Genomic DNA, 11145 nt, shown 5'->3' with positions numbered 1-11145 from the left:
ACATCCCTCTATAAAGCAATCAGTGCTACATAATTGCATGATAAAATGTTGATGTGAAGTATTTGAGTGTTTCACTTTCATTTCATGACAAGCAGGAAATTTATGGATTTGTGTATATGTGTCAACATGACACTTGTGAGGTCGCAACATTGTCGCTTCATCTACTGTAACTGTCATATTTGTTCCAGTATCACTGTTAGTTTGTAAAATCATATTCAAACCGTAGATTTACAAGACATTCTTATTCTAGATCCAGTTTGGTTGAAACCTCTACAAATTTGATTAAGTTGATATTACACTATCTAAAAAAATCCCACTCTAATACAGTGCATATGGCATTTTCAAACAGACTACCAGGTATTTTCTAATATGTGACCCTACATCACACAACCACCAAAAAGTCACCAGACAATAGATTTTAAGTTAGGGGCACATTCTAGATGAGCAAGCTCAAACCTCTAAAATTTCAAATGATGTATAACTCAAAACAAATAGAAAATGTTCACTAAGAAAAGAGGGTTTATTCAACTGCTTCTCACCAACCTATGTTCTCTGTAATGAATGGACAAAAAGCAAGGTGTAAAATTCTGTAGCAACCACAATGAAGGGCTTATCAGATTTTAAAGCTAAAAATTTGCACACTCTACAAGCACATTCTCAGATAAACCTAATAACACTATTCTTTGAAAAAGTGTTTCCAAAAAAAAAATGCCAGAAAAATTCATTTTACAATCACAAACTTCAGAATTATGTAGAAAAAGAGATGCTCTTAAAAAGAAATACAAAAAAACTGAAGATTTTCTAAGTTGACCGCTATCACCTACTTTGAGTTCTCACATGAAATCTGGATGCGCAACTTTTTATTGGTTTTGTGATGCATGGTCACATAAGATTGGTGTCAACACATTGTGTATCAGAGGTTAATTTGTGTTCTTTCCCAAGTCGGTTATGAAATATTTTCTGAAATAGCCTCATTTTATACTCAAATTGTGAGCACTGCTGAAGTAGTTCATAATCATACAGAAACATTTCAACAGCAGACAAACTGTCTGAGATGGTCTGATTGCAGATGAGAGGAGACATAAAATCCTTGCCACAAATGATGCAGCAGTCATATCTTACACTGTATATGACGTATTATGTGCAGATATGATTATATGTGGAAATATGCAAAGGAACAGGCCACTGCTAAACAGCGACCTCTATATAACCCACAGGGCCGGCGGAATGGGGGGGGGGGGGGTGATTCACCCCCCACACTTTTTTTTTCGCACCATACAAAGGAATGCATAAGATGTGAGCGCGGTAAGGCTTGTTTTTGTGCTGAAGACCTTTTTTTTTTTTTTTTGCTTGTCAGCTGAAGAAACCTGGAAGTGGCAACTTTTTGAGCTGAAGACCTGTTTGTTTGTTTGTTTGTTTTTTTGCTTGTCCGCTGAAGAAACCCCGAAGTGCACCACAAGTTGCACGGAAGGCCTTTTTTCTTTTTCTTTTTTTATTTGCTTGTTAGCTCGATGAAACCCGAAAGTGCCCCCCCCCCCCCCCACTTTTGAAAATGTTCTGCTGGCCATGCCCCATATATCAATAAATCATTTCTGGCTTTTGCAAAAGGTATCTCAAGTTACACTATAGTCACTCAATATCAAGTAAGTGTTGGCAAAGATGTCCGCACTTGGTTGTGACAGAAATGTTGGTGTACGCAAAACCAGTGTCACAGCTACTACAATTGACAAATGTCTGAGCCATAATGTGACTCTGAAACAGGCTTTACCTTTTGTCTGTTGCTTGGCTGGTTGAGGGAACACCTTGCTTTGATTCCGAGATTCTTGTCTGTCGTAACCCCAGGGACGCCTTGTGTTTTTCACCTATCAGATGCTTTCCATACTCATTGATGTCAAAACTTTCAAACATGCACAGGTTGCAATGATGTTTGATGCTGCATCAAAAGACAAATGAATTGAACATAATTTTGGAATATCCTATGAACAAGAAATAAATTCCTACATTATCTTCTTACAGAAAAAAAAAATGTTTGTTAACACACTATTTGACAGCTTTAGTGCATTATTTCTTCATTAATACCTCATCATCACAAAGTCAAAGAGGGGTGTTGATTACAACAGCTAGATTAAGTGATGGAAGTTACTGTCACAACAAAATCATTGTATTGTCCCTGATAATGGCAGCTATACAATGATTGTGATCATTCTGAATAAAGACTTTAATTTATCAAAGGTACTTCAAAATAGAAACACAACAGGCTTGTACGCAAGAAAAAGTAATACATTTTCTACATTAGTTGTTTCTCAGAATCCAAATTATTCACCTCTGTTGACAGAATAAGGATCAACCTATATTACTGAAATGGGTCTAGGGCAATTACCCCCTGGATAATTACCCCTTCCCCTTCTCCTAGCCATAATCCTAATTCTGAACCTAATCCTAACCCAAACTATATCCCTAAACCTAACTTTAACCCTAATCTTCTTATAACTAACCAGTATTCAGCAGGGGGGGGGGGGGGGTATTGCCCTGATACAACTAAAATATCAAGTGGGTTACAGTATCAGCTTACCTGGGTTGCTTATTATTGATGATCTTGTGATGGTAGAGAGACCAAAGATGTTCCTCAAACTGCACTGCTGTTGGGTAATCCAGGTTGCACACAGTGCACACAAACCTAGACTTTTCAGGATTTGAAACACTTGCCATATTCACATCTGTCCCTGTTGAAAAAAAAAATCATGGAGAGAGCCCATAAGCAAAATAATGATTCCCTCAACAAACAAACAATCAAACAAACAAACAAAACAATCCCTCAAGCATCTAGATGTACTAGCATGCACATACTAGCTGAGCATGCACATATTATCACTATAAAAACCCATCAAAACATGAAATATAGTTAGAGAAGGTCACTCTTTAAAAAAACAAATTTATAATTATCATTACCAGCAATTGGGTAACAGCCTGGTGCAACCTTACAGCTCATACAAGGCCAATATTGTTCATACAGAAAAATTCTTTTATCGATGCTGCTCTGGAACACAATACACTCATGAAATAGCATCAAATTTGATGTTCATTTTCAAGCAAACACTTGCTTTTATTTAAAAATGAGGGGAGAAATCTCCCAATCCTACTTATTGTGTAAAAGTTTACAGGCTGCCATCATCATTTCAAACCCAAATTTGTGGTTGCATTCCTCCAATGAATCTAGCAACCTCCCTCTGGCTATTACCCTTAGTATATTGAGTTCAAAACATAGCAGACCTCTATGTGTTTGATTCTTTATTTGTCACACTATGATTTGATACACATTTGTGTTGATCAATTCATTAACAGGGCTGCCAACAATAGGCTGATAGCATATAAAATCACGGATATTCCACAGAGCAATAAGGGAATTGAATCAGGCAGACTTTGATATTTTCTCGAGTAGACATGAGGAGGTGTTGATGTTTTCACAAAGCCTTCTACAAAATCAGGGAGACTTGGTAGCTACACATTTACCGATGGAAAATTCTGGAAAAAGCTGCTACAACCATTGACAAAAATAACTGTCAGTGAAACGTCTGGGTGCCAAGATTGGTGGTCTAAGATCATATGGCAAGCCACTGAAGTGCACGAGTACGGGGGAAGGAAACCCAAACATACATGTGGATTGAGTCAAGGCAGCACTATTGTACAGTATTACTTATTAGTAAAACACATCAGTGAAATTTAAGGAAAATCAGACAATTCATTGAGAAATGATACATTCTTAAAGTTTTAATGCAGCCATTCGCATTGCTGGATGATAAGATCACTACAGTTTATGGTATCAAATTTAAAGGGAAATACGATAAAATAAATAATGATAACAATCAGGGAATTCCACAGAAATAGGCACCCTGCCACAAACTGGGTTGATTACTCTATCTGTATATAGCCCAGAGGTGATGGCTCTCCTCCACACTAAAAACAATGGAGTTCTCGTCTCCTTGTTGTCGTAGGGCCAAGCCTACTACCAAGGTTAGTTTAAACACTTGAAGTTAACATTAATCTGAGTTATGGCAAGTATTCATCGAGGTAAGCCGATATGTCTGACCAAAATTCCTGAATTTCCCCTTTCATCAAGACCTGTACCTTAAGGCCGACTGGATACATGCTCAGATTCACAATCTGATCAAAAACTCTGCATCCTGTAACGTTAGAGCTGGATCTTCTTCACCACAACCTCACTACTGGGTACTGTACTGGCTCTCATCTCACGGCATGGAGGCTGGAAGTGTGTGCAGCACCTCGCAGGGGCCAGACCGGTGAGAGAGGATGGCTAGAATTTAGAAACAAAACAGTATTAGTGCAGGAAAGGTCAGAGCGAGTTTGATCATCATTAAAGTTTACGTTTGCAGTCATCAGCTGTCAAGTAGCAGTTTTAGTATAATTGTAACTGCTCAAACGTAACTTTAGACAAACCACTTTTCACAAGTCCCTTCAACAGTTCAAATTCTACTTTCAGTGAAATCGTGTTAAATCGTCTTAATCGTGTGAAAGTTTCACACGATTAAGACGAGAAGAGTGGATCTAGTACTTAATCACCTAGCAACGTTAGATTGCTGGTTTTCACCATTTTCACACGTGACGCCACTCACATTTATACACACTCACCTCACGCAGGCCAGACTAGATTAGTATTACTGGGACTTGAAGTGCAAAACTCAATGTATTCTTTCTAAACTCTATAAATTTGATTGATTGCTACAGTACGTTACGTCAGTACAATTAATGTATACCATACACCCCTGACTTTTTATTTTAAACTGTCCGTACCTTCTTATAAGTCGAACCATTGAAACACCGCAAAACAGTCCATGTCTGCACAGCAGCACAGTAATCACTCAAGCACTCACTAGTACACACCACTGCTGCCACCACACACTGTACAGGGCCGGCCAGCTAGGGAGCGAGGCGCACGGGGCCAAGTGAAGACAGGCGAGGGCTTGCCAGCGTACCGATTTCGCGCACTGGCGTTCGCGGCTCGCGGGTACGGTAGGCTGAAGATGAGCTCGTTCGCTAGCATAGCAAGGTCGGTACGTCAGTAATTTGCTTCCGGGTTAGACTGCATCTCTTCTCTACATTATCGTTGCATTGCGATAACGTTGAGTTTGCTGGCTGCTAGTTATAAGCAAGTTGAGATAGGCGTTCACGGCCGGTGATTCCTCAAAACTGGTAAGTAGGTCTATTGTCATGATTGTATAGCTTTCGAGCATGAACTGAAAGTAGAAGCAACGTTCTTCGGCTTGTTTAGTAATAGTAGATGGCTATAATTGTTTTTGTGGATGCATTAATTAAGGACCAGGTGCCTACAGTCGCTAACTAACGTTACACTAACTGTGTAAAAGAACCCACAATTGCACAAAACACGTTGATTAATTGGGCTATCAAAAGACAGGCCACACATAGCGGCAGAATTGTGTTGAATACCAACAGACTGTCACCGGCACAGACAGTAAACACAGAAACATTGGGAATATACAATTGGGTTGGGTTAGATTATTAGCTCAACCAGACACCATGTGAAGCAATGTGCACACCGACAAGGCTGTGCTGTGTAGGATGGGGGGTTGGGTGTCTGGACACTTAAGACTCTTGCGTACTCTGACAAGTTTGCTTATTTTACTTTGAATACGCATTTATGCACAGCTCCTCACTGACAAACAACTGTTTATGTAGGCGCATCAGTGTCAAACCAGACGCACTTTACAGTACGCATCAGGTCCCACAACCTGTCCGGACACCCAATGACTAGGTAGGCCTATAACTAGATAGTAAATAAGATTAAGGGTTAATTTAAATGAGCATTGATTTGAAATTGCAACCCACGAGTATTACGAGTAACGTTACAGTTCCGACATTCCTAAAAAAAGGGCAGATAAAAGTTGTCTGTGGCGTTGTGATTTGCCGTAAATAGGCCTATTTTGTTAAACCCGTATATGCCATAGCTAGGCCTGCACCATTTGAGGCCTTTGTCATTGATGCAGCATATCAGCAAGATTTGTTTCTTATTTTTCCCTACACAAGTTAAACTAGGTATGGAGTAGGTTAGAGACATAGAGTTCTAACTTCGTAGTTTAAACTTTAAGATCATGGCATTAGCGGACACCATGGTAAGGGTGGCTTGCGTTATAAATACAAATATCCAGACAGCATGATAATTCTGGACACGCACAACCACATCTCTGTGTAATAATACTAATATTTTAAATGACATTTATGTGTGGGACTTCGTTTACTACTAAATACTAGCCTTACAGAGTGATGTATGGGCAGAAAAAAAAAAGACGACACAAAAATTAAAAAACACTAAGAAATTTGTATTTCACCACAGTTTAGAAGAAGATGATGATTTCTCATTTAAAGATTTTATTTCGTAAATTGTTCAAAATGTTCATGTTAGACCTTGTAATTTATTGTATATTTTTTCTCTTTGTCGTCCCCTTGGTACAAATGTGTACGGTGAATCGTGGGTATGAATTGTGATTCTGGTGCATTGACAAGATGTGAAAGTTTTTGAGTTTGCGAAAATCATGTTCAGAATTATAATACCGGTACGATTTTACATTACAGTAAAATGTAGCTTTTTGTAGAGGGGTTAACTTGACCAGTCTATTTTCCAAAAATTAGAGCTGAGAATGTGTATTTACATAATTTTGCAAAATTCATAATTTCTAGGACTTTGTAAATAACTAGCGTTATTTTAGGCTGAAATCTTAGCCGCTGAGTATGGAATTCAGAGCCACAAAAAATAAGGGTCCGGTGATAGGATCCACTCTCCTATCTGCGTAAAAGTGACATTCTAATACTCATGGCTATGAGACTACAATGTATGTCTACCCATCACATCTCATTGAACATTGTATGAGTCGGAATTGCTACAAATGCTACGCAAAAATTTATAAATGCTAAGGAATTCATGTTTTAATTATCTTAGCTCAGATTTACGAGAAGATATATTTAGCTGAAGATTTTGCTGGTGAACTCATTCGAAATGTTTGACCTTTAACCGTACGATATGAATTTTGAGCCTCATTTCGTCGCTGGGGTGACAAGACCTCGCATCTGAAATTTGGGTGAAAATTACTTTTTTGGATTAATGGTCAGATAATCAGATAAGTGATGTCCAGTCCAAATCCTAGGTGTTATACCCCCAAAATAAAGCCACCACGACATGTCAAAGGAAACATTTGATACAGTCCTTTGGCTGCCACGTTTTTTTGCTCTCCTGAACATTTGACGTTTTGCAGTCACGAGGTCTTGTCGCCCGAGCGACAAATTTTGCCATTTTTCTCTTTGTCGTCCACGCGGTACAAAGGTACACAGAGAATAGTGGGTATGAATAGTGATTCTGATGCATGCATAAGACGGGAAAGAATTCAAAATTCATTATGTTACAAAAATAGTGTTTGGAATTATAATGTGATTTTGCACCACGCAAAAAAGATCACTCTTTGTGGAGGGGTTACTATTCATGACTAAAGGTATATTTTCAAAAATCAGAAGAAATAATTTGCATAATTTTGCACAATTCATAATTTTCAGGACTTTATGAATATCCTAGGGCCTAATCATCTTGTGAGGATGGAATTCAGAGCAACGAAGAAATAAATGATTGGTAAAACAATAGACAGACTCTCCTACAGACTAGTGCATACTCCCCTCCCCCCTCCTTACCTCACTTTTTGCACATATGGACTACATATATAGTCAGATGATAGGATTTTGCAGAGATTTTAAGAAATTTGGATGCATGTATGCTTTTGGCTAAAGTTGCATATATGTAGATTAGAAAGCCTATCTCTTAATTAGATGCAAAAGTACACTGAGACTAAGCCTCTACACTTTCGAAATGCACAAACTTGATGATGTGCCATTGCAAAATGAGGAGGAAACAGATGCGGTTTCACAATAATTGTTGAATTTTACCTTCATATACTTTCTTGAATAGTAATACTGTATCTCATTCTTCTGTTAAACTCAAATACCAAAATTGTCTGGAGGACTGACATAATAGTGCTCTTAATCTGGTAAATGACTGCATTTTTAATGGCCTTGGGTACCAATCCAACATTTCAGTCCTCCACACTTACACATGCTCTTGTAACACAATTGTGGTGCAGGAATTTAATTTGAATGCTGAGCATTTTTTGCTAATCAAGGCAAATTTTCAGATATTGAATTTGTACATTCTCATATTAAAATGTCCAATCAGCTGTCAGCTTCCCAGAACATAGTCCCCTCTTTATACTTTGAATATATGGTACTAAACCCTAACCTTACCCCACTATTAAACTGTTGCAGTCTCCAAGCCTTCGACCAGATGAGACGCAGAATCTATCTCCAGTCTTATTTTATTGAAAACTCTAACTCTAAAAGTCCAGCCCTAACCTATTCATATCCCCCTAGACTAGGATTAAGGATTGCTATAATGATCAATTTCAGTGGGACAGAGACTGTATTACATAGAAGACTTGCAAGGATGCTGTTTGGGTACATGCACTGCATCAGGGCAGATCTAGGAATTCCATAAAGGGGGGAGGGGTTCCTTTACAAATTAAGAGGGGGTGCATGTGCCCCTCCATTTTCTTTTTATTTCTTTTGTTTTAACAACAAAAAAAAATAAAGGGGGGCGTGCGCCCAGTGCACCCCCTCCTGGATCCACCACTGCTGCGTGCACAAAGCATGGTTGTGCATGAAGTTCTATCTACCTGGTAGCGAACTGTAGGCTCGTTGGAGATGCTGTGAAAATAGCTCCCAGAGAAAGATGTTAAGTTCAATGATTTGACTAAGCACCAACAGATGATAACTTTGTCGTCGTGAACAATTGGTGAAATGATGATGGAGTCAAAATTTAATTGTAAATGTGCTGTGAGCATCGACACATGTGACTGGCTGAATAAATGTGCACCCAGGGAGCTCTTCAAGGTACTGGCTGGATGTGATAATAGTTTCTTCTTTTTATAGGTGATGAAATATGTTGTTTCTAATACATATGTGTATAACAATCCCCATTGAAGGTTTATTTTAAAAAAGAAGAAAACTCTCCTTTCTAGAATTTACGATGTGTCATAAATTCAAATGTCTCTGATGAATGCACGTACAGGTACATGGTATGTTAGTACAATGTGTCAGCTTTTGTAGTACATATCCAAGTGTGTGCAAATTAAATTGTCAAGTGCACATTGTAGGCCCGTGTACATGTACAAATGTACTATTACAGCTTCAGTAAATTTTATGAGTGATGCATTGCGTTACTGCTTTTAATTAGGACAGTGGCATAATTGGGGCAGAAGGTTTTAGTCTGAAGTTTAATATACATGTTACTTGCAAAGTATCCTACCCCCCCCCCCCCCCCACACACACACATGTGTTTTGAACAGTAACAAATGCTGAATGGATCTGCATGTACACATTAGGTACATACACAGAAGGCCCATGATTAGTCAGCTGTGCATCTTGGAGTGTTGTGCGCATTGGTGTGGTGGTGTATCATTCTGCAGTTTGGAAGGGGAAGAGAAAAAAGTATGACCCTTGACTTGCTTTGTACCAGTTCATACCCTTCAGATTGACAATTTTGTTTGTTCACTTTCCTTGCTGGTCATGACATAACTGTGGGTTTGGGATTTCTTGTTTTTTGTCTTGGATCTGTAGACATCAAATGCCACTGCACTGTTATCCATATTAAAGTATCCATAGTAATGTCCAATCAGTGATGCATTGTTATACCAATGACATACAATTGTACAATGTAAATTACATGAACACATGTTGAAGAAAAGAAAATGTTTATGGCATCCATGTACTGTCGAATATATATACACTATTTGTACAGAGGAGCTATGAAAAAACAAAAACAGACATTTGTGCTGTAAACTAGAATTCCCAAATTGTTACATTTGTCCCTAGCTGCTGTGATACGTGTGTAGAGATGATATCCCATGATGGATGACCAAGTGTCTGGATGATACCTTAGATTCAGTGATATTACAGTGGTGCCACCAACGTGATATCATATTTCTTTGTGGATTTACAGTTAGAAATTACTATAGAGGTATAATATACAGTGTATCATGAAAAAACTGAACACCTTTGTGACTCCTCCCTTACTGGCCACTGGCCACATTTCTTGCTGGATTTTATACAAATAAGCTGTGGAGGTGCACCAAGCTGAAAAATTCCAGCTGCCTCTCACCTTAATTAAAGCACTCTCATATTTTTTTACTCCTAGACTCCAGACAAATAATACCTTCATCTTTATGTTCATCAGTGCAACCAATTGAGAGTATAGAGGTGCCTCTTTGGACCAGAAAATTAAAGAATTTCAGCATGCTTTACTTTGGGTAAATTACTGCAGTCAGGGTTTTCATTTCCATGACATTTGCTCCTGCAACAAGTGAACAGTTGTTCTCATGAAATATTTGCATAGTAAGCCAAACATAAACTTGACGAACAATCATAACCCTAACGCTAATCATAATCCTCACATCAAACTTAACATAAGACCCGATCACAACCCTAACCCTACAATGTAAGTCCTTGGAGAAAATAATCCCGGAGCAATTGTTGCAGGGGCAAATGTTATGTCACCGGATTTCCATGATGTCTGTCATTCAATATGCCTCTTGTTGGCTATCAGTAAAATCCTCTGATCTGTTTCTTGATTTCCTTTCACAAGCCTAAGTGTACTCTTTTAAGACAACCCACCCTACAATGCTACACTGTATTGACATTGTTTATAGATGGGACTGAGAGAGTTCAGTGATAATAATGGCATTTATCAGCACTGGCAGCAGGTTGACTTAATGACTCAATATGTGCTCAGTTGACTGCAGACTTTGCCGTGCTTGGATTAACATCCATGTCATGATATTAGTGAGCTTGCTATGCAAACGCTAAGACAATGTCACTCCCCGGGTTAAACAATGGAAACAGCTGTCTTGCGCATCATATGCAGAACACCTTGGGTAGGGTGATGTAGGGTCAATTTTGTGATATCATCTTAAATGTAAATGTGATTTTCGATGCTAAGTAAACATTGCTGTTAGGGTAATCACAAAATTAAATGCAAAATGGATTGCTGACAAGAAATGATGAAATGTATGGAGTTCA

General features: G+C 38.5%; 1 protein-coding gene across 5 annotated transcripts in view; it reads left to right on the top strand.

Moving 5' to 3' along the window:
* Positions 1–5136: 5136 nt before the first annotated feature.
* The window catches only part of LOC139743119 (synaptosomal-associated protein 25-like), an 89428-nt gene continuing 83419 nt past the window's right edge, over positions 5137–11145 (top strand). For all 5 annotated transcript variants that reach the window (XM_071653626.1, XM_071653624.1, XM_071653627.1 and 2 more), the window contains exon 1: positions 5137–5208. The gene's annotated coding sequence lies outside the window, so the exon portion shown is untranslated. The remainder of the gene's footprint in view (positions 5209–11145) is intronic.

This window comes from Diadema antillarum, unplaced genomic scaffold (assembly GCF_040938485.1).
Source record: "Diadema antillarum isolate AM-2024a unplaced genomic scaffold, OU_Dant_1.0 seq00001051_RagTag, whole genome shotgun sequence".
Taxonomy (NCBI): Eukaryota; Metazoa; Echinodermata; class Echinoidea; order Diadematoida; family Diadematidae; genus Diadema; species Diadema antillarum.
Note: the sequence above shows the minus strand (reverse complement) of the source record. Positions and strands in the feature narration are given on the sequence as shown.